The following is a 27,325-nucleotide window of genomic DNA, read 5'->3' on the forward strand; positions in this document are numbered from 1 at the left end:
CCTTTTGGAGATTGAGATGCATTTTATAGATGAGGAAATTGAGGTCAGGAAAGTAAAGTAGCTGAGCACACCCATCAGGTGTTAACAGCCCGGATTCATAGTGGAGAGTGTGAAGCAGATCCTAGAAAATTGTTATACGTCATATTTATGTCTCACTTAGCTCATCTGTAAAATCAGAATAATAAATAGGGCCTCCTTATCCATTATCAAAAAGATTAAATGAGTTAATATATGTTAATAATGAGAAAGTTACACAGAACATAATTAGCAGAAGACAAATTTTAGTTAGTTTTTAGTTTGTGGTCTTGGGGAATAATGAAAACTTCCTACTAGGATATCCTAACTGATCCTACAGCAGCTAGCATCAAAAATGTAGATAATTCAAATCTGTTGTTCTTTTCCATGTCTCTTTCTGGGAAAACCCTGGAATTCCTTATCTGTGACTCTTAAAATGAGTGCTCTGTGTTTACCAAGACCTCAAAAACATTTTTTGGTTTCCACTTTAAGAGAAAGAACTGCCTGAAAGCAAGTGAGACGCACAAAATCTTCCAACAAGAGAAGGCAAGGAAATTTGAAAAGTTTGCATCTCAGTAATATAGCAGAGGAATGCAACAAGGGAGTTTGAAAATAGAAAAGATGCCTCTTTACAGAAAAACTACTTGCTACCCCAGGCTGTGTTCTTGCTTATAATAGCTATACAAGGATATCCTAATGGGCTTCTTTGTACTTTGACTACAGCATCTTTCTAAATAGATAAGGCATTTATTTAAAGAGAAAAATGGAAATTACTCTTTAGTAGTTCCCAAAAAATGCTGATAAAAATCAGCATGGATGACTGAACTCTGCCAGGGTCTGAGACTCCTCACTTGACTGGTGTCTAGAGAAACTCAAGTCTTGTTCTTATCTAGTTTTCTGTCAGTCAGGAGGAATTTCTGACCCTGACAACTGTCTGCCAAATTCTCCGAGGCTATAACTTTTTGTGTGAATTCCAGTTATTCTGAGAACATCATCCATGGGGAGTTTTCCTTTTCTAAAGGCTGCTGCCCTTTGCATGCCTGGTACCATGTTATATGTCAAGCAATGAAAACGGGGGATAAAAGAATGTAAACAACTGTCTTTGCCTTCAAGGGCCTGATGGTCTAATTGAAGACACAAAATATTTATACCTGAAAACAATTTCAACTAATAGTAGTATGAGGTTCTGTGACCGAAATAGCATAGAAAGTAATAATGATGATAGTAATACAAAATCTAACATTTGAGCATTTATGACACAGCAACTATTCTAAGCATTTTGAATATATTATTGCAAAGAAGGGTATATTAGTTTCCTAGGACTGCTGTAACAAATTAGCAAACTGGGTGTCTTAAAATGACAGATATTTATTCCCCCACATTTCTAGAGATTAGATGTCCAAAATCAAGGAGTCAGCAGGGCCATGATGCTTCTGAAGGCCTAAGGGGAGAAACCTTTCTTGCCTCTTGCTACCTTCTGATGGCTCCGACATCCCTTGGCGTTTCTCGAGGCAAAGCTGCATCACTCCAAACTCTGCTTTTGTCATCACGTGGCCTTCTTTCCTGTGTCTATTTGTGTCCTCTCCTCTTCTTACAAGGACACCTTCATTGTACTTAAGGCCCATGCTAATCCAGTATGACTTCATTTAATTACACCTGCAAAGATCCTATTTGCAAATAAGGTCATATTCTGAGGTTCTGGGTAGACACGGATTTCACAGGGACACTACTCAGTCCACCCAGACTGAGGCTAATTGGGACAAAAACCATCACAATACTTTCATAGAGATATAGGCCCTGGAAGATGAGTGACTTTAGGCAAAGAAGAGTTAAGATATCCATTCATCAAGGATTTATTGAGCAAATGCTCTGTGCCAGGCACTGTGCTGGGATTCCATGGAGAGTCAACACTGTTTGTATTAGTATTTATTGGACTTGGCTTCATAGAAATGAAAAAGGGCAAATTTACAGAAGCTTAAATAAGACTGAAGTTTTGTTTTTGTTTTATCTCTCCTAAGTAAGGTCCAAGGGGTCGGCTATCCAGGACAGGTTTTGTGGCACCACAGCTCCATCAGGGACCCACACACCTGTCTCTTGGTACTGCCACCCTCAGAGCTGGCTTCCATGTTTCATATTCTAAGTCACCTCACAGTCCAGTACGGCTGATGGAGCTCCAGTAATCATCTCTATATTTCAGACAAGCAGCAGGAAGGCGAGGGAGATAGTCAATTTTCCTAGCTGAGTCAATTTTATTGGAAGGTTTTCTCATAGCACTTCCCTTTTATAACTTAGACACATGGTCACACACTGCAAAGGAAGCTGGGCCTACTGCATTCCTGAAAAAAATATCAGGGTTCTGTTAAAAGAAAGGGGATAATGAATGTGGGAACTCTGTTTCTAAGTCCCCAACTCAAGGAGCTCCAAGTCCACTGGGGGAAGAGACTAAGTCAATAGATGTATTAATTTCCTTTTGTTACTGTAACAAATTGCCACAAACTTAAAACAACACAAATTTATTATGTTATAGTTCTAGAACAGAAGTTTAACATGGGGCACAGCCTTACCAACATCTTTACTTTAGCCTAGTGAGACCTGCTGGAGGCTCTACAGGAGAAACCATTTCATTGCCTTTTCAGCTTCTGGAAGCTGTCTGCACTCCTTGGCTCATAGCCCCCCCTTCTTCCATCTTTGCAGTCAGCAAGGATGCATCTCTCTCTGACTTTGAACTCAGCTGGGAAAGGTTCTCCTCTTTTAAGGACTCATGTGATTAGCCTGGATAATCCAGGCTAATCTAACCATCTCAAGGTTCATGACATAATCACATCTGCAAAAGTGCCTTTTGCCATGTCAGGTAACATACACACAGGTTCCAGGAATTAGGACATGGACATCTTTGAAGAGGGCCATTATTCAGCCTACCACAATATACAAAATGTCATAAAATAATTGTAACAATAAAGTTAGGACAGGGCTTCCCTGCTGGCGCAGTGGTTGAGAATCTGCCTGCTAATGCAGGGGACACGGGCTCGAGCCCTGATCTGGGAGGATCCCACATGCCGCGGAGCAACTGGGCCCGTGAGCCATAACTACTGAGCCTGAGCGTCTGGAGCTTGTGCTCCACAACAAGAGAGGCCACGATAGTGAGAGGCCTGCACACCGCGATGAAGAGTGGTCCCCGCCTGCCACAACTGGAGAAAGCCCTCACACAGAAACGAAGACCCAACACAGCAAAAATAAATAAATTAATTAATAAACTCCTACCCCCAACATCTTCTTTAAAATAATAATAATAATAATAAATAAAGTTAGGACAGGTTGATATAACAAAAACAAAAAATGAGTCCAGTCTCATCAATGATCATGATTTGTTAGGGGGAAATGTTCCATGTGTAAAACAGAGGCTACATATAAGGATTAAGAAGAAATTTATAGGGCTTCCTTGGTGGCGCAGTGGTTGGGAGTCCACCTGCCGATGTGGGGGATGCGGGTTCGTGCCCCGATCCGGGAGGATCCCACATGCCGCAGACCTGCTGGGCCCGTGAGCCATGGCCGCTGAGCCTGTGCGTCCATAGCCTGTGCTCCTCAACGGGAGAGGCCACAACAGTGAGAGGCCCGCATACCGGAAAAAAAAAAAAAAAAAATTTATACTAGAGGGGGAAAAAAGTGAAAATCAAGTAGTTCTTAAATATCAGGCCTGTCATAAAACATTAACTTGTACCCAATGGAAAAGTATGCATGATTCTTGATTGAAGGAGTGATTTGATAAAACTGGTAATTTAGAATGATAAATTCAGTAGTGAGCAGGAAAGAGAACAGTTAACAGATTAAGGAGCTACTACACAAATTTATGCTTAGCTGAGAGGTTTTTGTTTTTTTGTGGTTTTTTGCGGTACGCGGCCCTCTCACTGTTGTGGCCTCTCCCCGTTGCGGAGCACAGGCTCCGGGCGCGCAGGCTCAGTGGCCATGGTTCACGGGCCCAGCCGCTCCGTGGCATGTGGGATCTTCCCGGACCGGGGCACGAACCTGTGTCCCCCCAATCGGCAGGCGGACTCTCAACCACTGCACCACCAGGGAAGCCCTGAGAGGTTTTTAATTAGGTTAGAGATGGAGAAAAAAGGAGGGAATTTTGAAAGACAAAACAGGTAAGAAAAGTGAAGGCAAGTAAAAATTGACTGAGGTTTTAAATGTGAATGAGTGACAAGTGAGAATGGCAAAGAGAAAAAGTTCACAAGGTAGGGAAAGCAACATGGTATATAAAGTAAATATTTTCTTTAAGCAACATTAATCCTTGTCTACTAAGCTTTATTAAAAAAAGACAATACTTCCATTTTTTGCATCTAAATAATGGCAAATAGTTAAAATGTCTTGCATTTTTGGTGAGTTAGTTGGGCTTAGTTGGCTCATACATTGGGCTCCCCTCCATTTTTCCCTAAAGGTGAGCATTTCCATTGACAAAAAATATATATATCAAGGCCCTGTTAGCAGACCTGGTCCATGAACATACCGAAACCCCCATTAGGTACACATAGATCCAAGTAAAGCAGAAATAATGACAAATCTGGCCTATAAGATAAAACAATCCTTGGATGGAATAATGACTAAGCTACCATTGTTAAAATAGTTTATCTTAATTGGCTATAGTATATTCTTAAAGATTCAACTTCAGGGAGCATTCATATCAGGAACAAACCACAAATTCTTTATCTGATAAACCCTTGAGAAAAATTATGTGCATTAAATTGCACTTTGTGAAATCTATAAATTATCTGTTATGCTTTCAGGAAGAATGTTGGTATAATCAAATTTCAGTCATTTGCAAGTTAGTATTTCCAGGATCATCTTTAAAACAGGCTCTGCTGGGATCTGTCAGGCTTTTAAAGTCCATGCAGCCTTCCAGAGACAATAGAAACATTTAAAGTAACTGCACAATGAAACTGCCAAAAGGACCAGAGAGGAACTGAGGTGTGTGTCCTTCTGAAGGAGTGAATGCAGCACCTAGAACAGTGAAAATGGAGTCAACAAGTCACCTAGACTTTGAAAATAGTTGAGCAGGAATCCAACCGGAACTAAGATCCATTTACACAGATAGAAGCCATAGCCAAAGGAATTTGAGCTACCACCTTCAATGTGAAGTCATTTCTGTTAAGCTAATTTATTGATATTATGAGAAAATTAAATATTTTTATACATGTACACATAAGTAGACAGTAGTTTGAATTATGTCTTAAAAACATGGTACCTGGGATCTTTTGAATGTACAAGCCAAGCTCTTAACCACCCACCAGATAAACTGAGCTTCTTTCATATTTTAAAGAAGCTCTAGGGTCAAACATTTCTGCTTCAAATAGTTTATCTATTAGTAGTATAAACTTGGGCAAATTATTAAACTTCTCTAAGCCTCAGTGTCCTTATTTTTATAATGAATATAATAAGAATATGTTCCTCATGGGTGTTTTGTGAGGGTTTAAAGAGATAATCCATGTAAAACACTTAGTAGAGGCTTGAAATGTAGTACTCAACGAATGGTAAAAATTCTGACATAAAAACTTATGACAAAGCTTTCCAAAGAAAGAGTAGCAGCTTCCCCCCTCCCCCAATACAGAGAGAGACACAGAGACAGAGATATAAAGAGAAATATCAAAAAAGGAAAAAATCATTTCTATTTTCATATTGATGTATTATTTTATGCAGCTCAAATCCACCCGTCCCCAGCCAGCAGCTCTCAGCAGTTTAACAGTTTACCACCAAGCTGACAGCTGGGAGACTGCAGATTTGGAGCTCCGTGTAAAATATTTTTGCTGTCAGTATAAATGAATATTTACCAGCCGATGGCTGTTGCAGCCCTTTGGCAGGGGGCATACACGGGTAAATATCGGTTTTACCTTTGAAAACTAGAGGCTGTAATTATAAACCAGGAGTCCACATACCTTCAGTGAGTAGATTAATTAATTATAAAGCCTCATTAAAAGTCAAGCTACCCATTAGCATAAATAGCGATCATATGAACTCTTGATTTATTAGAGCTGAGAAATTCTACCAGGATTTCTTTTAAGTTACAGTAAAGTGACTAATTACCAGCTGAGGACATTATCCCTTTGACTCTTCCATGTTAGAAAATGTGCCACTGGTCAAGAAGAGGAGAGTGAGAATTTTATTCTTATTGGTGTCACGCTTTGGATTCAATATCCTCTCAGTGTTGGGAACCACATAAGCCCGTCACAATAAATCACTTTCACTTTTAATGAATCATTAGAAAAACAGGTACTTATGATCAATGAGCTAGTCTAAAGTGAGGCCCAAGTGTTTCAAACAAGTGTTTGAAACACTTTTGTTTCAAAGACCCCAAAGCCATGCTATAAAGAGATCCAAGAATCCAATGAGCTAACAAGTAACAGGATTCACTACTAGAGGAATGGATTGAGAGCTGGCAGGAAATTCAAAGCATTGTCCAATCCAGTTCCCTGCCTTCAAGTAGAAAACTATCAAAAACTTGCCCAAGTTGGGGAAAACTCTAGTGTTATAGGACTTCTCATTATGTCTGTTCCAGGTGAGTAAACTGCGATGGATTACGGAGACAGGTATCTTCAAGAACCAGAATGAGAATGGAAAGGTAAGAGCTGGAAATAGACTGAAGGGCTCCCATAGCTTCCCATGGAAAGAATCTTGGAGGTAAACCACTGAGATGCTTTTCCTGATTCAGAGGAAGTAGAATTACTGAAAACAAACAAATGAAAAAACAAACACAAAAACCACCCATATTGATGCATAGATCAATAGCTTGTTCTTCTTTATTGTTGATTATTATTTCACTATACGGATATATAAAATTTTGTTTATCTTTTCTCTTATTTATTGACGTTTCAGTTATTTCCAGTTTGTGGCTATTGAAGATACTGTGAATATTTGTGTGCAATTATTTGTATGGATAGATGCTTTCATAAATACCCAGGGGTGGATTAGCTGTGTTATATTTTAAGTGTATTATTGAGTTTTGAAGAAATTGCCAAATATATTCCAAAGTAGTTGCATTAGTCTACACTCCAACCAGCAGTGTATAGGAGATCCTGTTCCTCCATATCTTTGCCAACACTTGGTAGGTTCAGTCTGTTTAATTTCTTCCCCAGATTTATTTTGTATAACAACATTGTATAAGTTTAAAGTGTATAGCTTGTTGATTTGATACACTTAGATATTCCAAAATGATTACCATCATGGCATTAGCTAACACATAATTACCATTTTTTCCCCTGTGGTGAAAACATTTAAGATCTTACTGTCTTAGCAACTTTCGAGTATGTATTAGAGTATAATTAACTATAATCACCATGCTGTACATTAGATCCTCAGAATTTATTTAGCTAATAGCTAGAAGTTTGTACCCTTTGACCAACTTCTGCCCATCTTCACCACCTTCCCATCATTCTACTGTTTTTGTGAGTTCACCTTTTTTAGATTCCACATATAAGTGGTATCACACAGTATCTGTCATGCTTTGTTTGACTTATTTCACTTAGCATAACGCCCTCAAGTTTCGTCCATGTTGTCACAAATGACAGGATTTCCTTTTTCCAGACTCCTTAATTTCACCCTTTCTAGTGGATTTGTAATTGCACCTTGTCATTCTAAATTTCCATTTCCTTAATGGCTAAAAATATTGAGCATTTTTTCATGTGCCTATTTCTTTGGTGAAGGGTTTGTTAAAATCTGTTTTGTTTTAATCAGTTTATTTTCTTTCTATCATTGAGTTTTAAGGGTGTTTTCTGTATTCTAGGCACAAGTCCTTTTACTGATATGTTTTGCAAACTTTTTTTCCCATCCTGTGATTTGCATTTTCTTTTTATTAATGAGAATTTCTTGAAGAGCAAATTTTAAATTCTGATGAAGTCCAGTTTATAATCTCTTTTCTTTATAACTTATGCTTTTGTGTTTTAAGAAATCTTTGCCTAATATAGTATATCACTAATATTTTCACCTATATTTTCTTCTAGAAGTTTTATGATCAAGCCTCTAACATTTTGTTCTATGAGCCATTTAAAATTATTTGAATATGGTATGAAGTAAAGGTTAGGATGAATTTTTTTTCTTATGGCTATGTAACAGTTTCAGCAACACTGGAAGAAACTGTACCTTCCTCATAGACTTGTCTTGGCAGTGTTACTGAAAATAAATTGACCATATATACATGAAGGTCTCTTTCTATGCTCTCTTTCCTAGACTACTGATCTATACTTTATCTTTAAACAAATACCACACTGCCTTGATCTTTATGACTTTATATTAAGTTTTGAAATCAGGTAAATTCGGTGACTATTCTATTTTAAAACTGTTTTGGTTATTCTAGGTCCTTCGTATTTCCATATAACTTTTAAAGTCAGCTTGTCAATTACTACAATATCTACTAAGGTCCTGCATGGGATTGTCTTCTGTCTATAGAGCACTTTGTGAACAATTCACATTTTAACAACATTGAGTCGCCCAATCCATGAACATATTTACTTCTGCATTTCTTTAGGTCTTTGTTAATTTCTCTCAGCAATGTTTTACTGGTTTTCAGTGTACTCATCTTGAACATCATTTGTCAAATTTATTCCTATATATTTAATAATTTTAATGCTATTGTTAGTGGTGACTTTGCTTTAATTTCAATTTCCAATTATTTATTGTTTCAGTAAAGAAATGAAATTGATGTTTGTGGTAGATAGCCTCTAAAATGGCTGCAAGTGATGCCAAGTCCAGGTATTTGTGGCATTTTGTGTTAGCTGGTTATAGTGACTCACTTCCAATAAACAGAAGGTGAAAAAAATTATTTATTTATTGGCTGCGTTGGGTCTTCGTTGCTGCGTATGGGCTTTCTCTAGTTGCTGGAAGCAGGGACTACTTTTCATTGCGGTGCACGGGATCTAGAGCACAGGGTCAGCAGTTGTGGCACACAGGCTTAGTTGCTCTGCAGCATGTGGGATCTTCCTGGGCCAGGACTCAAACCCATGTCCACTGCACTGGCAGGCACATTCTTAGCCACTGCACCACCAGGGAAATCCCAGAAGGTGAAAAAATTGATGGATATCACTTACAACATTACATTTCAAAAATACTGTGCCTTCCCTCTTACTCATCCTCTCTCACTCTCTTGAAGCTCTCACTCTGAGGGAAACTAGTTGCTGTGTTATGAGCTGCACTATGGAGAAATTACCAAGATTAATAAAAAAGAAAAAAAAAAGGTAGGCCTCCAGACAACACTCAGCAAGGAACTGGAGCCCTCAGTACACCAGCTCACAAGTATCTGAATGAAGTCAACAACAATGTGAAAAATTTTGGAAGCAGATGCTCTTCTAGTAAAGCCTTCAGAAGGGACCACAATTTAGGCCAACAGCTCAATTGCCTTCTTGTGAGAGATCCTGAGGAAGAGGCACCCAGCTAAGCCTGACCCAGATTCCTGACCCACTGAACAGTCGGGTAATAAATGTTTATTGTTGGTGTCATTAAATTTTGAAGTAATTTATTATGCAGTAACAGGTAAGTAATAAGATGTTTATACACTGGTCTTCTAACATGCAACTTTCCTAAGCTCACTTATTAGTTTTAGCTATTTTGTAGATTTCTTATGCTTTTCTGCCTATGTGATCATGTCATTTACAAATATTGATAGTATTCTTTTCCCATCAACAGTGTACAAGGATTCTGATTTTTATACATCTTCTATAAGACTTTTTGATTCTAGCCAACTTAATGGGTGTGAAGTGGTATCTTATTAAGGTTTCAATTTGCATTTCCCTGATGCCTAACGATGCCAAATGTATTTTCATGTGGTTATTGGCCATTTGTATATCTTGTTTGGAACAAAGTCTATTCACATTCTTTGCTATTAAAAATTTTTTTTTATTCTGGTAAAAGTCACATAATATAAAGCATACTATTTTAACCATATTTAACTGTGCAGTTCAGTGGCACTAAGTACATTCATATTGTTGTGCAACTCTCATTGGATTTTTAATTATTGCAAGTGCTCTTTATATATTCTAAATACAAGTCTCTTGTCAAATATGATTTCCAAATATTTTTCCCATTCTGTGGATTGTCTTTTCACTTTCTTGATGGTGGATTTTGAATCACAAAAGTTTTTAATTTGATAAAGCATAATTTATCTATTTTTTGTTTCGTTACTCATGCTTTTGGTGTCATATCTAACAGTCTTTTGGAAAATTCAATGTCACTAAGATTTAACCTTATATTTTCTTCTAAGAATTTTATACTTTTTCTCTTATATTTAGGTTTTTGATTCATTTTGACTTGATTTTTGTATACTGCATACAATAATGATCCAACTTTATACTTTTATGCGTGTCTGATTGTAATTTAATTTTACTCTGATCAGAGATTATACTTTGCATGATTTGAATCCTCCTCTTATTAAGACTGTTTTAGTTTAGAATATGGTCTTAGTGAAAGTTTCATATACACTTGGAATTTGTATTCTGCTTCATGTATTTTATTTACTCTTTTTTTTTCCAGTCTTTTTTCTCTTTGTCTTTCAGTTTTGGAAATTTCTATTGAGTTATCCTCAAGCTCAGATATTTTCTCAGCCATGTCAGTCTACTAAAGAGCCCCTCAAAAGAATTTTTAATTTCTCTTAAATAGTGTCTTTGATCTCTAACATTTCATTTTCCTTTTTATTCTTTCTTAGTATTTCCATCTCTCTGCTTACATGGCCCATCTACTTTATCCATTAGAGCCCTTAGCATATTAATAATAGGTGTTTTGGCATAGCAAAGGAAACAAAGAAAACAAAAAGATAATCTATGGACTGGGAGAAAATATTTGCAAATGATTTGATGGACAAGGGCTTACTTTCCAAAATATACAAACAGCTAATACAACTCAAAAACAAAACAAAACAAAAACAACCCAATCAACAAAATGGGCCAAAGACCTAAATAGACATTTCTCCAGAGAAGACATACAGATGGCCAATAGGCACATGAAATATGCTCTTCATTGCTAATTATTAGAGAAATGCAAATCGAAACTACAATGAGGTATCACCTCACACCAGTCAGAATGGCCATCATTAAAAAAATCTACAGTGCTTCCCTGGTGGCGCAGTGGTTGGGAGTCCGCCTGCCGATGCAGGAGGCACTGGTTCGTGCCCTGGTCCGGGAGGATCCCGCATGCCGCAGAGCAACTAAGCCCGTGAGCCATGGCCACTGAGCCTGCGCGTCCGGAGCCTGTGCTCCGCAACGGGAGAGGCCACAACAGTGAGAGGCCCGCATACTGCAAAAAAAAAAAATCTACAAATAACAAATGCTGGAGAGGGTGTGGAGAAAAAGGGACTCTCTTACACTGTTAGTGGGAATGTAAATTGGTGCAGCCACTATGGAAAACAGTATGGAATTTCCTCAAAAAACTAAATATAGAGTTGCCATATGATCCAGCAAATTCCACTCCTGGGCATATATTATAATCTGAAAAGATACATGCACCCCAGTGTTCATAGCAGCAGTATTTACAGTAGCCAAGATATGGAAGCAAACTAAATGTCCATTGACAGATGAATGGATAAAGAAGATGTGGTGTATATATACACAATGGAATACTACTCAGCTATAGAATAGAATGAAATAATGCCATTTGCAGCAACATGGATGAACCTAGAGATTACATACTAAGTAAGTCAGAAAGAGAAAGACAAATAACATACACTATCACTTATATGTGAATCTAAAATATAACACAAATGAATTTATTTATGAACAGAAGCAGACTCACAGACATAGAAAACAAACTTATGGTTACCAAAGTGGAAAGGGGGTGGGGCAGGAACCATTTAGAAGTTTGAGATTAGCAGAAACAAACTATTATATAAAAAAGAGATAAACAACAAGGTCCTACTGAATAGCACAGGGAACTAACTGTATTCAATACCTTGTAATAAACCATAATGGAAAGGAATATGAAAAAAATATGTATCAATATATATGTATAACTGAATCACTTTGCTGAACACTAGAAACTAACACAACATTGTAAATCAACTTTACTTCAATAAAATAAATAAATAAAAGGAGTAAAGTCTGTGACCCCCAAAGAGACATAAAAACTACATGCAATGTGCTATTTTGGATGGGATTCTGAACTCGAGACATTAGGTAAAAACTTAGGAAATTTGAATAAAATATGTACTCTAGTTAAAATAAAATAATAGCTGTTTTAAGTTTTTAGTCTGATAATTCCAACATCCTTGCCATATTTGAGTTTGGTTCTGATGCTTGCTGTCTCTTCAAAGTGTGTTTTTACTGTTTAGTATACCTTGTGATTTTTTTCTTGGTAACTGAACATGAGGTATCGGATAAAAGGAACCCAGCACTGGTTCCCATACGTGTTTCTGCTCATGGGTTTCTGCTCTAGTAAGTTGTGATTCTCCATATTTATAAGTCTGCTTCCCCAATTTGGGATGCAGCAGTTTGCACTATGACCTCACATCTCTGACAGAGCTAAGAAGAAAGGCTGATTTTTCAGTTTGTTCATCTTTTTACTAGTTGTTGGGACAGTGACAACTTCCAAACATTTTACATGTCAGATTGGAAACCAAAAGTATGCTTCATGTATTTAAAGCTCTGTTTGAGGTGAAAAACATTGAATACTGTTATGTAGATCTGATTACTAGAATTCTTTATTATTAAAAAATAATTAAATTATCTCTGATAATATTTCTTGCTCCAGTAATAATTAGTATATGCGAATATTTTAATATTAGTATAGTCATTGCAATTTCTTTTGATTGGTATTAGCATAATATATCTTTTCCTGGGTATTTTAAAATTTTTACTCTATACTTTTCTATATATTTAAAGCAAGTGTCATGTTAAAAGCATATAGGTCCCACTTTTTAATCCAGTTTTTACTATCTCTACATTTAGTGGGGTGTTTAGAAAATTTATATTTAAGGTGATTATTGATATGACTGGGTTGTAATCTATCATCTTGGTTATTTATGTTCCCTTTTTCAGCTATTTCTTTGTTCCCATTTTTCCTGTTTTTCTGAATTTCTTTGGATTGAGTATCTTCTATGATTCTATCATATTTCCTTTACTGCCTTATTAACTCTGCTTTTATTAACTTTTTGCTGGTTACCTTTTGGCTTACATTATGCATCTTTAATTAATTAAGTCTATTTTAAATAGTATTATATACCTTCATAAACCTGAGAGTATACTTCCATTTTCCTTATGCTAGTCTTTGTGCCACTGTACTCATAATTTAACTTATACATATATTATAAACCCCACTGTTCAATTTGTTATATTGTTATTTTTATTTTAAACAATTATAAGGAGATTTTAAAAATATGATAAAGTTTTTGTATATTTATCCACATATTTATCATTTCTGTTACTGTTTCTTTGAATTGATACATATTTTCATCTGGTATAATTTCCCCTGTGTATTATGTACTTCTTATGATGCTTATAGTTATTGTCTGCTGGTAATACATTCTTACAGTGTTGTATATTTGAAAAAAATCGTTATGATCTGGGAATTGTGCTGCAGGTATTTACTCAACTGATATATATATTTTTGCCTGTTTAAGAACACACACATGAATGGTTATAGCAGCTTTATTTATAATCATCAATACCTGAAAACAACCAAGATGTCCAGCAATAGGTGAGTGGATAAAAAACTAATAAATCCATAAAATGGAATACTATTCAGTAATGAAAATGAATGAGCTATCAGCCACAAAAGACATGAATAAATCTTAAGCGCATTACTAGTTGAAAGCAGCCAGTAAAAGGCTACATATTTTAAGATACCAATTAAATAACATTTGGGAAAAGACAAAACTGAGAGATTGTAAACAGATCAGTGGTTGTTAGGAGTTCATAACAGAGGATGGAATAGGTGAAGCAAAGGGGATTTTTGGTTTTTTTTTTTTTTTTTAGGACAGCAAAACTATTTTCTATGATATTATAATGTTGGATTCATGGCACTATACATTTGTTGAAACCCATAGAAATTTACAGTAGAAAAGGGGCTTGATAAATGCAAATTTAAAAAAATCATTTAAGAAGTCAGGGAATCCCAAGTTGGAATGTAAAATATGGCAAATGAGTGTAACTGTATTACAAATGTATGAAACAATGTCCCTGAAGCAGGTGGGAGGAAAAAGGTGCTGGCTTAAGTAACTTTTAAAATGATGGAGTCTGTGCTTCCCTGGTGGTGCAGTGGTTCAGAGTCTGCCTGCCAATGCAGGGGACACGGGTTCGAGCCCTGGTCTGGGAAGATCCCACATGCCGCGGAGCAACTAGGCCCGTGAGCCACAACTACTGAGCCTGCGCATCTGGAGCTTGTGCTCCGCAACGAGAGGCCGCGACAGTGAGAGGCCTGCACGCTGCGATGAAGAGTGGCCCCCACTTGCTACAACTAGAGAAAGCCCTCACACAGAAACAAAGACCCAACACGGTCGCAAGTAAATAAATAAATAAAATTCACCTCTTAAAAGAAGAAAATTTAGAAAAAGAAAAAAATGATGGAGTCTGTAAGACTAAAGGCAAAAAGAACTGTAATAAGCACTGAACTATAGTAGACAGAGTTGCTTCCCATGGGTATATGGATTAACAATTACAAAACCCCTATACACATACACTGAAATTGAATAATTAAGCAAATAGATGGTTGATGGTGGGAGCCAGGTTTCTTGCTATTAGAGTGGGAGGTTACAAATAAGCAAGGGAAGGAGGCTATAGTAATCCATGTGGTAGTACCTTGGAGTTCAAGACATCAGTATGAAGTGAGGTTTATGTTACTATAGATACAGTTAATTACATATAGAAATATTTATAGAGATGTGTATATACATATTTTATTATACACATATATAGATCCTCTCAGCTGACAGAGCAAGGAATATAAGTAATGCCATCCCAGTAGCAACAGACACAGCTAGTGCTCAGATCCTGATTTCTAATATCATTATATCATAAGAGAAATCAGGACTTTTGTTGAAATAGGTAATTCTAGGACTGGAGCAGGAAATATACACTATGAGCCTAGAGCATCTTGTGATATCAGAAAATAAGGAAATGCTCAAAAAACAATGACAAGGCTATATCAAAGTGACACAGGAGTCAGTTAATAGGCTACCAATATTCCCAATTGTTCCAAAGCTGGAACAATTTAATAAGCAAAAAAGTACTGAATTATAATTCACAGTATAAAATTAATATCCATGATTCTATGTTGATATAAATGATTGAATATATAAGTATTCTTTTATACATGAGTTTGTATTAGTACACAATAATTCCAAATAATTCTTCCATACAGAAAAATCCCAAATAATTTATGTAAATACTTTGGCCTCAAAGAAGTAACATGTAACACCCCAATTTTAAAATATGGGTTGAGCATAGTGAATTCCTTCCAAAGAATACAGTAAGGAAAGGGGGAAAACGTAACTTTATAGTTAAAAAAAAATTGAAAAACACTAGCTCAGCCAGGTGATCAAGGTAAACATCAGCAGTGACAAATTATGTTAATAGTATATACTCTTGATATGCTGTGATGAATATGACACTTTCTGCCTGTGATCTTCCTCCCAAGAATACAGAATATCAGTGTCATAGTATGATTGGGCTGTTATAAAAAATACCATAGACTGGGTGGCTTATAAAAAACAGATATTTCTTTCTTATATTTCTGGAGGCTTGGAAGTCCAAGATCATAGCACTAGAGAATTCAGTGTCTGATGAGAGCCCAATTCCTGGTTCATAAATGCCCATCACAGTGTGCTCACATGGTAGAATGGGTGAGGGATCCCTCTTGGGTCTCTTTCCTAAGTGCACTAATCCTATTCATGAAGACTTACCCTTCATGACCTAATCACCTCACAAAAGTCCCACCTCCAAAACCATCACAATGGAGATAAGGTTTCAACATATGAATTTAGGGGAGGGAGGCAACTCTTCAGTCTTTTGTATTCAGTCTAATCATGAAAAAATATCAAACAAATCTTACTTGAGAGAAATTCTATAAAATACCTGACCAGTACTCCTCAACACTGTCAGGGTCATCAAAAACAAGGAAGGTCTGAGAAATTGTCACAGCCAGAACAGAAAAGGGATATTAGGTAAAAACTAAGGAAATATAGATAAAATATGGATTTTTAATAATATATCAGTATCAGCTTATTAGTTCTGACAAGTGCACCGCAATAATGTAAAATATTAATAATAAGGGAAACTGGGTGTGGGGTATGGGAATTCTTTATACTATAGTTGTAATATTTATTTAAATCTATTATTATACAACATAAATATTTTTTTTTAAAGAAGACTTATTTCATCTTTCTTTTTGAAAAATATTTAGTTGGGCATAGAATTCTAGGATGACAATTTTTTTCTTTCAGTACTTTAGAGATTTCACACCGAAGTCTTTTCTGTCTTGTGTTAATTCTGAGAAGTTGACTGTCATTCATATCTTTGTTTTATGTATGTATTGTTCATTTTTATCAGGTTGTTTACCACTGTTTTTAAGCAAGTTGATTATGATGTGCCTTGGTATAGTCATATATGAGACCCTCTCTAAATGAAATGGCAGGTATTCATAGCTGAATGTTAACACACAGAAGATTTCTTAAAACCACCACTTTAAGCCTAAAAAATAGAGATGAAACAAATGAAAACGAAGGCAAAAAGAACCAAATGTATTTTCATGTTCACTAGGGACAACCCTTACAATATTACCATTACTAGATTATAAGAGAAGTTAAATTACATTTTATCTCCTTATTTTACAAATAAGGAAACTTATGACCAAGGATGACTAAGCAATTTGTTTTAAATCTCACAACACTTGAGATAGAAGAATGGAAACTGAGCTTATTTTCCTATTGGTTACTTGTTAGTACTCCAGCATCTGTAGGCCAGAATCTGCCTCTGCAGCCTGGTTGCTGAATGTGAATGCAGGAGCACATGTGAGTAGCATGCTACAACCTGGATTTGCCTTGTGTTCCTTCTGTGTGATGAGTTTCACACCCACAAGAATATAGGAAGTCAAGGACTTTGAGGGTTCAAGTCTACTTGATGAAGATATATTGGCTCTCAGCCTTCTGCTGTTTCCTCTCTGGACTCACCCTGATGTGGTATGAATCTCAATTGGATTAATGCCGCAAGGCTTCAGTGTGACTTTCACTTAACAACCAGGGTCTTGGTTCTTATTTTCAAACTTGACTCTTGTTTCAGACACAAATGACCTACATCACTTATATACCTCAAGTTCATTTATGATAAGGAAGGCTGATGTGTAGTTACAGCCATGAAATCTGACCTGTGGGAAAGACTGCTGGGAAGTTTCCCACAAAATGTTACAACTTGCTGTGGGAAACAGCTGAAAATTACTGCTACTGAGGTATCATGAGATAAGCTGCAATATTCCTTTTTGCTCATAGTCAAATTTTCATAAAACTGCCTTTTTACTCATTAAGAATAGCTATTTCTAGTAGAAAATTGGCCTTTGAGGAGTTACCTGATATGAAGCCAAAGGAATTTATTTAATAAAATAAATGTATCTCTGTACTCTTCTCTCTATACTGCCTTTGAAAAACATCTTACATATACCAGCCACACAATAACCGCTAGTGAAATGGATAAAAATAAGCAAACCAAGGAATGAGGAACTCAAAAATAAACCAAAAGTACGCAGGTGTTCTTGAATAGTAAAATGGCACATACTAACAAAGACAAAACTATTCTTCATGGAAGAATACCCAAAGCAGAAACATCTGCGCCTTTCTCATATTCAAAGAGATTCTAGTCTAGCAGTGTAATACAGATCAATTGATGTAGTTTGCATGGATAACAAAACATCTGCAGCTCTTACTAGACCTAATGCTAAGAACTGTGTTTGGAGGTTAAATGTCACAGAGCCTCTGGCTGCAGACACAATTAAGCCATAGGTCTTTACAGAGGAAGAAAGTAGAAATGAGGTCTAAATTAAAAAATCATCTAGGTAATAGTTTATTCACAATCACACACATATAAACATATACATTTATAAATACTTCCTATGCTGTGTTAGGAAATTGTTGTAATTAATCTTAAAGTAATCCTCTTTGAGCTATGAATACGTATGCTCCACAAAGCAGAATATTGTTTATTTAGGACAAAAGAATGGTTAAAATGGAGAGGGAAAATAAAAGTAAAGTTGAGGTCTCTTTTCAGCTAAGCAATTCAAGAGCTAGATATTAATGTCTGCCCCCTGGCAGCTGCCCATTACTAAATTCCTAAGTACCGGACTCTGAACAATTGAAATACCTATTTATTTATACTCTACAAACAAAAAAAGCTTCAAAAACCCAACCAAATTACTCTGCCCTGGAAAACCTGCAAAAACAAGATGAATGAATGTATCATCATGGGACTTGTGTCATAGAACTCTAAAAACTGGTGCGTAATAGGCAGACTATGTAGCCATACACATACAGAGATATGTGGAGATTTATCCATGTCTATATATAAGCAGCCTCACATACAGCAGATAAAAACAGGCTAAAAGGGTAATGCTTGAAACAGCCTTTGAATTTTTAACACAGTATCTTCCCCCATGCAAGATATGGCGCAAATGGGAAGATGTGGCACCCAATCACCATTGTTAAGGTGCAGCGCTAAGTTTGTCTGTGTATTTTGAGCATCAGGATCATATATATACGGGCAAAGCTCCTCCCAAATTTGGTACCTTTTAGTACCAACAAAATCGCTAATAAGAAAATGAAATGAAATGACCATTTACTGAACATCTCTGGCCTGCAAGGCATCATGTTGCATCCTCTTGTTGTCCACGCGTTTTCAAGATTAAACAAACAGAAACTACATTAATCCATTCACTTAAGGGGGTTGGCTAATGGTGTGACACAGAGAGCCATGTTTCTGTCCTAAGGGAAATATGCACTTTCAGTTTGATACCAATGAGTAAGTGATCCTCCCAATTTATTGAATATCTATGAAGAACACGCACAACATCAGTGAACCGATGACAGTACTTTCCAACAGTGGTACAGATTCGCAAATATTTACCTGCAGTTATAAAATCCAAAAGTTCTGAAAGCCAAGAGTTGGACAACTCCTTTGGCAGCAGAAACTAATTTTAGCCAGTGTTTAGAGCCCCCTTTAAAATTCCTCCTTCCAGTAACTAGTCATCCATTTAGTTGTAAAAATAATCACATTTGATTGTGGGATGCTGCCCCAGACCCCACAGGAGTTGTTACATAATATGCAGTTTATGTCCTAATAATGTTCCAAAATCTGAAAAATTCTGAATTTTAAAACACATTTGGGATTGATGCTAATAATAAGGGAGACAAGTCATGTGTGGGAGTAAGAGGTTCATTGGAAATCTCTGTACCTTCCTCTCCATTTTCTTATGAACCTTAAGCTGCTCTAAAAACGTAAAAGTTTCAAAAGTAATACAACTCATTTGATCTCAGCAGTTTCAGGCAAGGGATTTTGGGTCCACACTGCAAATGATTTGAAACCCTTAGGTTCTTCACTTATTTAATAACAATAATTTTAAAGAATGAGAGTATTCAGAAAAAAAATAAACTCCATATCAGATTTTTAAAAATTCACAACATCATAAAGTTATAATCCAAAGATAATTTATCCTGTCTGCCAAGTCCTTTATAATTATTTGTCAAGCCACCAAAAACATTCTTCACAAATTCAAATGAGTCCTAATCGCATTCTTAATATTATCTTGCAGTCTCTGATATCAGATTGGCTTGTCTTGAATTGGTTTATTGGCAATAGCTGATTTTTTTTTTTTTTTTCACATGGCAGATAGTCATTTGGTAAATTGCTATTTATTTTCTTTAGGATGTAGGCTTACAGGGGCTGGAGGTGGAATGATTCTTAGACCAGGAATTATACTTCCCACTTAACCACTTTGACAATGAGACTGTCTCTGATGCTGCATTACAGGCCGGGACTATGGACCTTGAAGAAAGCATATGAATATTGACTTATGGTGATGGAGATGACAGGTTTCTGGAGGATTTCCAGTGTTCGCAGAAGACAGAAACTGAGAGTAATGACATCGGCATTACTCTGTGAATAAAAAGGAGCTACGGGCTGTCAGGGGACAGATCGCTAACTGGGCTGAGAACCCTTCATGCTGACAGAGAAGAGAAGAGAGGGCGAGCTCTCCTCTCAGACATCTGAGAAGCAAGCATGCTGTCCTCCAAACCCCGAGACTGCATAGCTGTGAAACCTTATCTGGACAACATGGTTCTGAAGCTCATCAGTGAAAAAAAAAAAAAAAAAAAAGAACAATTCTCAACTTTCTTCTGAAGACATAAGTTTGTAATGATTTTTAGATCCTCAGATTGTCCTATTTACTGGCTTTTAAGACATAGAATGGCTCCTTTTGGAATAGCAACTTAGTAAAAAAAAAAAAAAAAAGACATGCAGGTCATTTTTCTTGGATACCCTTTATTTTCTTGGACATCCTTTCCTTGAAATTTCAAAAGCAACTTCTAGTTTCCAAATACAACTGATTAAATGTGAGTTATTCTAATATGGACCATTAGAGCTGATAATTTTATTCTCTGGCAGCAGCCCTATGAATAATGGGTAAAATGAATGAGAAAAACTCTAATAGTCTCAGAGTTCAGTTTACCTTAAATAAACACAAAAAGGGCTGGCTGACTATCAGAACAGAGTCTGACTTATCTCCACTAATATTTTCAAATAGCTTGACATAGCCTGACATTCATCCTCCCTTTTTATTTCTTCTATTTAGGTATTCTGAGTAAACCTTTTTTTTTTTTTTTTTCCAGTCAAAATCCACAAGACAGCTAGAAACCCCCAGTGATGGCTTCACTGTGAGCTCAATATAAATATGAATTGTTCTTTGTGGTTCCCTGTGTGTTTCTTGGACCACTAGTATCAGCATCACCTGGGAACTTGACATCAGACTCCATCTGAGACCTACTGACTCCAGATTTCTGGAATTAGAACCTAGAAATCTATAATTTAACAAGCCCTATATTTTAGTAGTCTCATCCTGTCTTCAACACACCAAAGAGAACCAAGGACCACAATAAAAACAACAATAAAAAAAGAACCTCACCACCTGGGTCCAGCATGGTAGTTAGGAAAACAGTGTCACAAAACCTCAAGAAGTCAAAATTCAAGGAGGCAGGTATCATGGAGTGAGTGACTCTGATTTAGTAGATTTTTCATCATGTGCCAAACCTTGTCTATTTTAAGTTTCCTCCTATTTAGCAGAGCAACATTGACTTATATGTGACAAGATCCAGTAAGCCTGCATACTGCAGTGAAGAAGGTCAAATCAGCTTTTCAGTTCCAATCAGCAACTAAAATAAAAGGCAAAATAACTCAGGAAGAAGTTGAACTGTGTAGTCTAATTCACAAGCAGAGAGCAGGTCAGTTTCCAGTGGTTCACCATAAACTCATTCCTCTCCAGGTTTATGACCACTTGATCAATGTCAGACCTTCCATGGATGCTGCCCAGTTAGAACTGACTCAGGGAAGAAGTAAGATTGATCCTGCAGTTAAAGTGAGCATATATACATACATTCATATATACATACATACATAAATGAAGGGAGATATCAGCTCACAAAACAAAGCAGCCTTAGACCACTTCATCTGAGAACAGAAAGATCTCCTATACTAAAACAATCTTTAGATATTTACAGTATTACAGAGCAGCAAAATAACACTTTGACAATAATATGACTTCTAAATAAGGGTTATGAGATGTAAAGTTGTAAAATTGGAGAAGAGGTATTGTAGGTCAAATGTAGGTTCCAAATCAACTTATGCTCTAGAAAATTAAGGTTTTAAAAACTTTAATAAAATAATGTAAACATGGTCTTGGTGTACGTTGCATGTTATACCAAGAACTTAATATATTTACAAATAAATATCAATGTACATGATGACCTAAAAGACTTTTTTTTAACAACTCCATCATTGAATTTTCCCAGAAGCACAGTATTTTGTCTAGCACCAGCATTCATACATATGTTCATACACAGATTTTGTCTTTAACTCTATTTTCTACTAAAAAAAATCAGGAATCCTTAGAGAATAGTTCTTTCCATATATATCCTGGTAATTAGAAAAGTCAAGATGGTCCTGGAGTATCTTAATATTGTCATAATGTAAGGATAGTATAATCTGAAAGATGCTTGGAGAGGTGCCAAAGGGGGAAAGAAGGGAAAATGAATGTGCAACTACTGGCTACTTTTTGAAAATTTGAACATACACTTAATTAGAACAGTTATCTAGGTAAAAAGAAAAAAAACAACAACAAACCGTCAGTCAAGGTGATTAATAATATATACAAAAGAAAGGGCAGGTTAAAGTTTTCAAAAATGTATATAGAAAAGAGTTGCATACAGAATGATAATGCAACTCAAATTATAAAAATGTACTGTTCACTTTTTGGTTGATATCTAGGTCTATAATCATAGTTAAATAAACCAACGTAAAAGCTTTAAACTAAGCCTTAGACATTAGGTTAGCATTATTTATAACTGATAGGATCCTGGGCTATGTAACCCTGATGAAGTAAAATTTAAAAATTTATCATTTCAAGAAATAGAAACTTATGTGATTGACTGTTACTGTGAAGCCCAGTTGAGTCATCAGCTCAAAAGTTTCACTTTAAAAGCTTAATTATTTTGCTGTAACTAAGGAGGTCAGATATACATCAGGAGGTCAGATGATAAACAATCATCTTGAAATCATCCCTGATCTAACATTAGGTATTTTATAAAGAGAATTAGTTTATTTGGGGACTGATAAGACTACTGTAACACTAAGTTTACACACACACACACACACACACACACACACACACACACACACAACATCTGATGGCAGTATTTTTTTTTTAGATTATGCTTTTGAAATTATTATGCAGATTTATGTACATTTTCTTTTCAGGTATTTGAAATACTTAAATGAATGTAGTTTACTAGTTTTATAAGACCAGCCTATTAACTTTATGGAATATATTTTTCATAATTAACTTTAATTGATAGTTTTATAAGTTGATTTAAGAGTTAAAGAGAATCTGTGATTTTCATTTAGTAGGGTTTAATTAGTCAATTTAATAATCAGAATTTAAAGACTGAAGAGAAATTGATTCATTAGCTACATAATTATCATGCTTTAATGATTAAACAACTGTTTACTGAATCTACAAGCTAAATTCACTGACCATAAATGAAGATACAAAGTGTTTATGAAGGTTCTCCTGGATGCACAAAAACCCTTTGGGCAGTAAAGAGCTCTCAACAGACCTGAATCATGAAGAAAAGTTTACATATCCTTATATCTTGTGCTTTAAAGGAGATGGGAATACAGAACATATTTTTGAGAAATATTTCCATAAAAAGTGATAAAAACAGGTTTTTGGTACTTAAAGGGGTATGTGTTAATTATTTGGAAAATGCATGTATGTGAAACACTTCATTCCCTACCAACATGGGATAAATGAAGTGTTGCTGTACTCGCTGGCTGGTTTACTGAAGCCATCCATCATATAATGATGCTTTCTTAATAGATTTGCTCATCTGAAATGATAATTTGCTACATCTACAGCAATTTCCAGATACAGCCCAAATTTCCAGACAATACAAATCAATTCTGAAAAGCAAGAACTAAGCTTGCTATTTGAGAAAGCAGATACATTCTCCTATACTTACAGAATAATAAAGTTGGAAAAAACTTTAGAAAACATCCTGGCCCAATAATGTTATTTTACAAATGAGGCAATTAGCTAAAGGAAGTTGAGTAATTTATCCATGTTATCGTAGCTAGTTAGTAACAAAAGACCAAGTCAATCTTATGACTCCCATTCTTCCAGTCTTTCTTCATCAAAGGTCCTTATTTTAGTTTATATATAGTTGTCATTTTAGTTCACAAGTTTCTACTTAGTTCTATTGATAAGAAAACAAATCTACTGTAAGAAAAAATTGGAAATTTTCAGCTGTATTATACATAATTTCTTTATACCTCTGCCCTCTTGAATTGCATGCCCCAATTTTAAAGTGATGTGATTATGATAGTAATGATAGAATGGCTCTTATCATTTATTTCTATTGACAGTATGACATCATGCTCACTTTATGAATTCATGTCTCTGGCATCCTTCATTTGGTTTTAGCCCCCCAAATATCTCATGAGACCACTAGGAGATCATTATCCCAAAATTATTTAGGAAACTGAGGCAGAGGGTATCTCAAATGTCCATGGGGCCATACAGTTAAACATAAATGGGTGGTAATGCCAATAGAAAGGAAGGAGGAAGTGATAGGACCTTGGGAAACTGAAGAATACATATATACACACTTTTCACAGATGATCTTCACTTTCTGCCATAGACTGCTGTCCTCAAATAGCAGTTCTCAAACTTTTTGGTCTCTAGACCCCATTACACTCTTAAAAATTACTGAGGATTCCAAAAAGCTTTTGTTTATGTGGGCTCTATCAATATAGTTGTCCCTTGGTATTCCCAGGAGATTATTTCCAGGACCCCTATAGATACCAAAATCCGGGGATGCTCAAATCCCTTATATAAAAAGACATAGCCCTTTCATGTCCCCGGATTCCACATCCAGGGATTCAACCAACTGCAGAACAAAATCCAGGGATGTGGAACTTGCGGATACAGAATCCACGGATAGAGAAGGTCCACTGTATTTATTATAAATTAAAACTAAGAAACCACAAAACATAAATTATTGGTATATTTAAAATTAATAGAAAATAAAATTCACACTAATGCAAATAACACAGCTTATAAAAAGTAACTATGTTTTCCAAAACAAAAGTAATGAGAAAAGTTGCATGTTTAAATTTTTGCAAATCTCTTTAAAATACGGATTTAGACAGCTAGATTCTCATATCTGCTCTGCGTTCAATCTGTTACTTGACTGACACTTATTTAAAAATTTTGGACTCACAGTAGTAGCTGGAAAAAAAAAAAAAAGGACTTCATAGACCCCCTGAAAGTGCTTTAAGCCTCCCCAGGGTATCTCAGATCACACATTAGGAATATTGCCCTACACTAAGAGAGGGAATCAGAACAGAGCTTCATTTTAACTCAGACCAGCTTCAGATACTCATCTATTTTTTTTTTTTTTTTTTTTTTTGCGGTATGCGGGCCTCTCACTGTTGTGGTCTCTCCCGTTGCGGAGCACAGGCTCCGGACGCGGAGGCTCAGCGGTCATGGCTCACAGGCCCAGCTGCTCCGCAGCATGTGGGATCTTCCTGGACCGGGGCACGAACCCGCGTCTCCTGCACTGGCAGGCGGACTCTCAACCAATGCGTCACCAGGGAAACCCCAGATACTCATCTAAACTTTTGGAATGGCCCAAATAAAAATAACAACTAATTGAACACCATAAGTGACTGTCTTTTGGCTTCCTATTTTGGAGATAGGTCTGCCACAGGATTTCAAGTTTTTGTAAGAGATTCATACCCTCCTATTGACTTTTTTTCTGTGTTTAGTGCTGGGAACACCAACAACCATTGTACGCCCATTGACACTGTCATGGTCTATATCAGAGTCTCCCATCTGTCTATTATCTGTCTGTATCTACCTATATCTATATAATCACTGGCTGCAAACAGCATATTTTAAAATAGGAGGTTTGTGCATATACTTAAAAATAAAAATCCTCTCTAATGTATATTCTGAGTTGTTCATTTGTTGGTAGTAACCCTGCTAAAGTGAAGATGTAACCAAAATGAAGAGTTGAAGAATGACAGCTTAAATGCATGTCAGCCATGAAGGCAAATAGACTTTGCTTGTCAAAATCCAACGCTCTCCTTAGAAGGATAGAGCAAGTCTATGAATACATGATAGAAAGAGTTGGCTACCATGTCAAAAGCTAGGCAGGCTCATAGACTTGCTGTTTCCTTCAGGTTCTATTATGACAACCACAATTACATGCTTTCTAAGCCTCAGTCAAGGCTGTAAGTCTTCCTGTAAAGATGAGCTCTGAAAAGAGCCAAGACTGCTCATAGGTTGTTACAGATTGTTCCAACTCCCTCCCACCCCCAATAGATCATATAGACAGGAGAGTAGAATACTGCTCTACTGCTCTCTTTCCAAACCATAAACACACTCACACATAACACACACACTCACAACCCTCACCCTTAAACAATCTTTTGTCCTTTTGTTTTGTGTAGGACTATCATTTCCTTTAAAAATGCTTTTAAGTGCTACCCTTTAAATTTGGGACAGCACTGGCTGCTAAGAGTTTCAAAAGAAATTTGTCATCGTCAAACTTGTTTACATGGATCAAGCAACACTGTCATTACATAAGAAGCACCGTCATCTGTCATCTCTTTTTCTTCCCTCTTTCTTCCCTTCCAGGTTTCAAAGCAGGGTCTATAATGTTGCAAATGTATTTAAGTTGACTTAAGGAGAACTGCTTTTTCCTAAAAATAGGTGGAATTTAAAGAAAACCCCCAATTCACAAACCCTCAATTCTGTAACGGGGATCAGGCATCTCTGTAAACAGAGGTGAAATGGGAGGGAGGGTATTGGGTGTTTAGAGAGAACTATCTGCATTTTTCATTTTTCAACTGAGCTGACACTTCTTATTTTTATTTACCTTTGCTTCTTTCTGTATATCTTCAGAAATGCAAACAACTCATGCATGCAGATTTTGTAAGCCACTGCTATTGTTTTACGTCTTAAGAAAAATATTTCTCAGCAGGTCTGGATGATATGTAAAACCTCTTCTGCCCATGACCTAGTCTTTCTGTGGCTTTTTATATTTCTGTGATAATGACCAAGAAAAGATTTAAACCAAATTTGTCTGTCCTAAAGTTTGACCATTAGGCCTATAGTCTATAGAACTATCATTTTTTTTAAACCTGAGGATACATACCATAATTTACTGTCTAAAATTGATGTCAGTGACACATAAAGATATTCAGGGTGGCATCAATTAAAAGAAGAGTGAATTTTCAATTCAGCCTGTCTTATAAGCACTAAGTTACTTAAAATAAACTGGAAGTTCAGAATAATGATTAATTGATTTATCAGATAGTTTATTATTGCTGGGCTAAGTATCTGTGACCCCATGTAAGTTATTTAGGTTCTTTCAACCTCAATATAAAGGTAAGTTAAAATTGCTGTTACTAACTAGATGTTTGACCTCAGACAATAATAATAAACTTAAAAACTGCAACATGTTTTATGGTATAAAAATAATGTTTCATTCATTATCTTTGTCTTTGCACATTTTATCTGCCTTTGCCAG

General features: G+C 36.1%; 1 long non-coding RNA gene across 1 annotated transcript in view; it reads left to right on the forward strand.

Moving 5' to 3' along the window:
* The window catches only part of LOC136792155 (uncharacterized), a 66,839-nt gene extending 45,107 nt beyond the window's left edge, over positions 1–21,732 (forward strand). Inside the window, exons 2-3 of the long non-coding RNA XR_010835541.1 lie at positions 6,563–6,625; positions 19,989–21,732. This is a non-coding gene — a long non-coding RNA (uncharacterized lncRNA). The remainder of the gene's footprint in view (positions 1–6,562; positions 6,626–19,988) is intronic.
* The last annotated feature ends 5,593 nt before the right edge of the window (positions 21,733–27,325 follow it).

The sequence above is a fragment of the Kogia breviceps genome, chromosome 11 (assembly GCF_026419965.1).
Source record: "Kogia breviceps isolate mKogBre1 chromosome 11, mKogBre1 haplotype 1, whole genome shotgun sequence".
Classification (NCBI taxonomy): Eukaryota; Metazoa; Chordata; class Mammalia; order Artiodactyla; family Physeteridae; genus Kogia; species Kogia breviceps.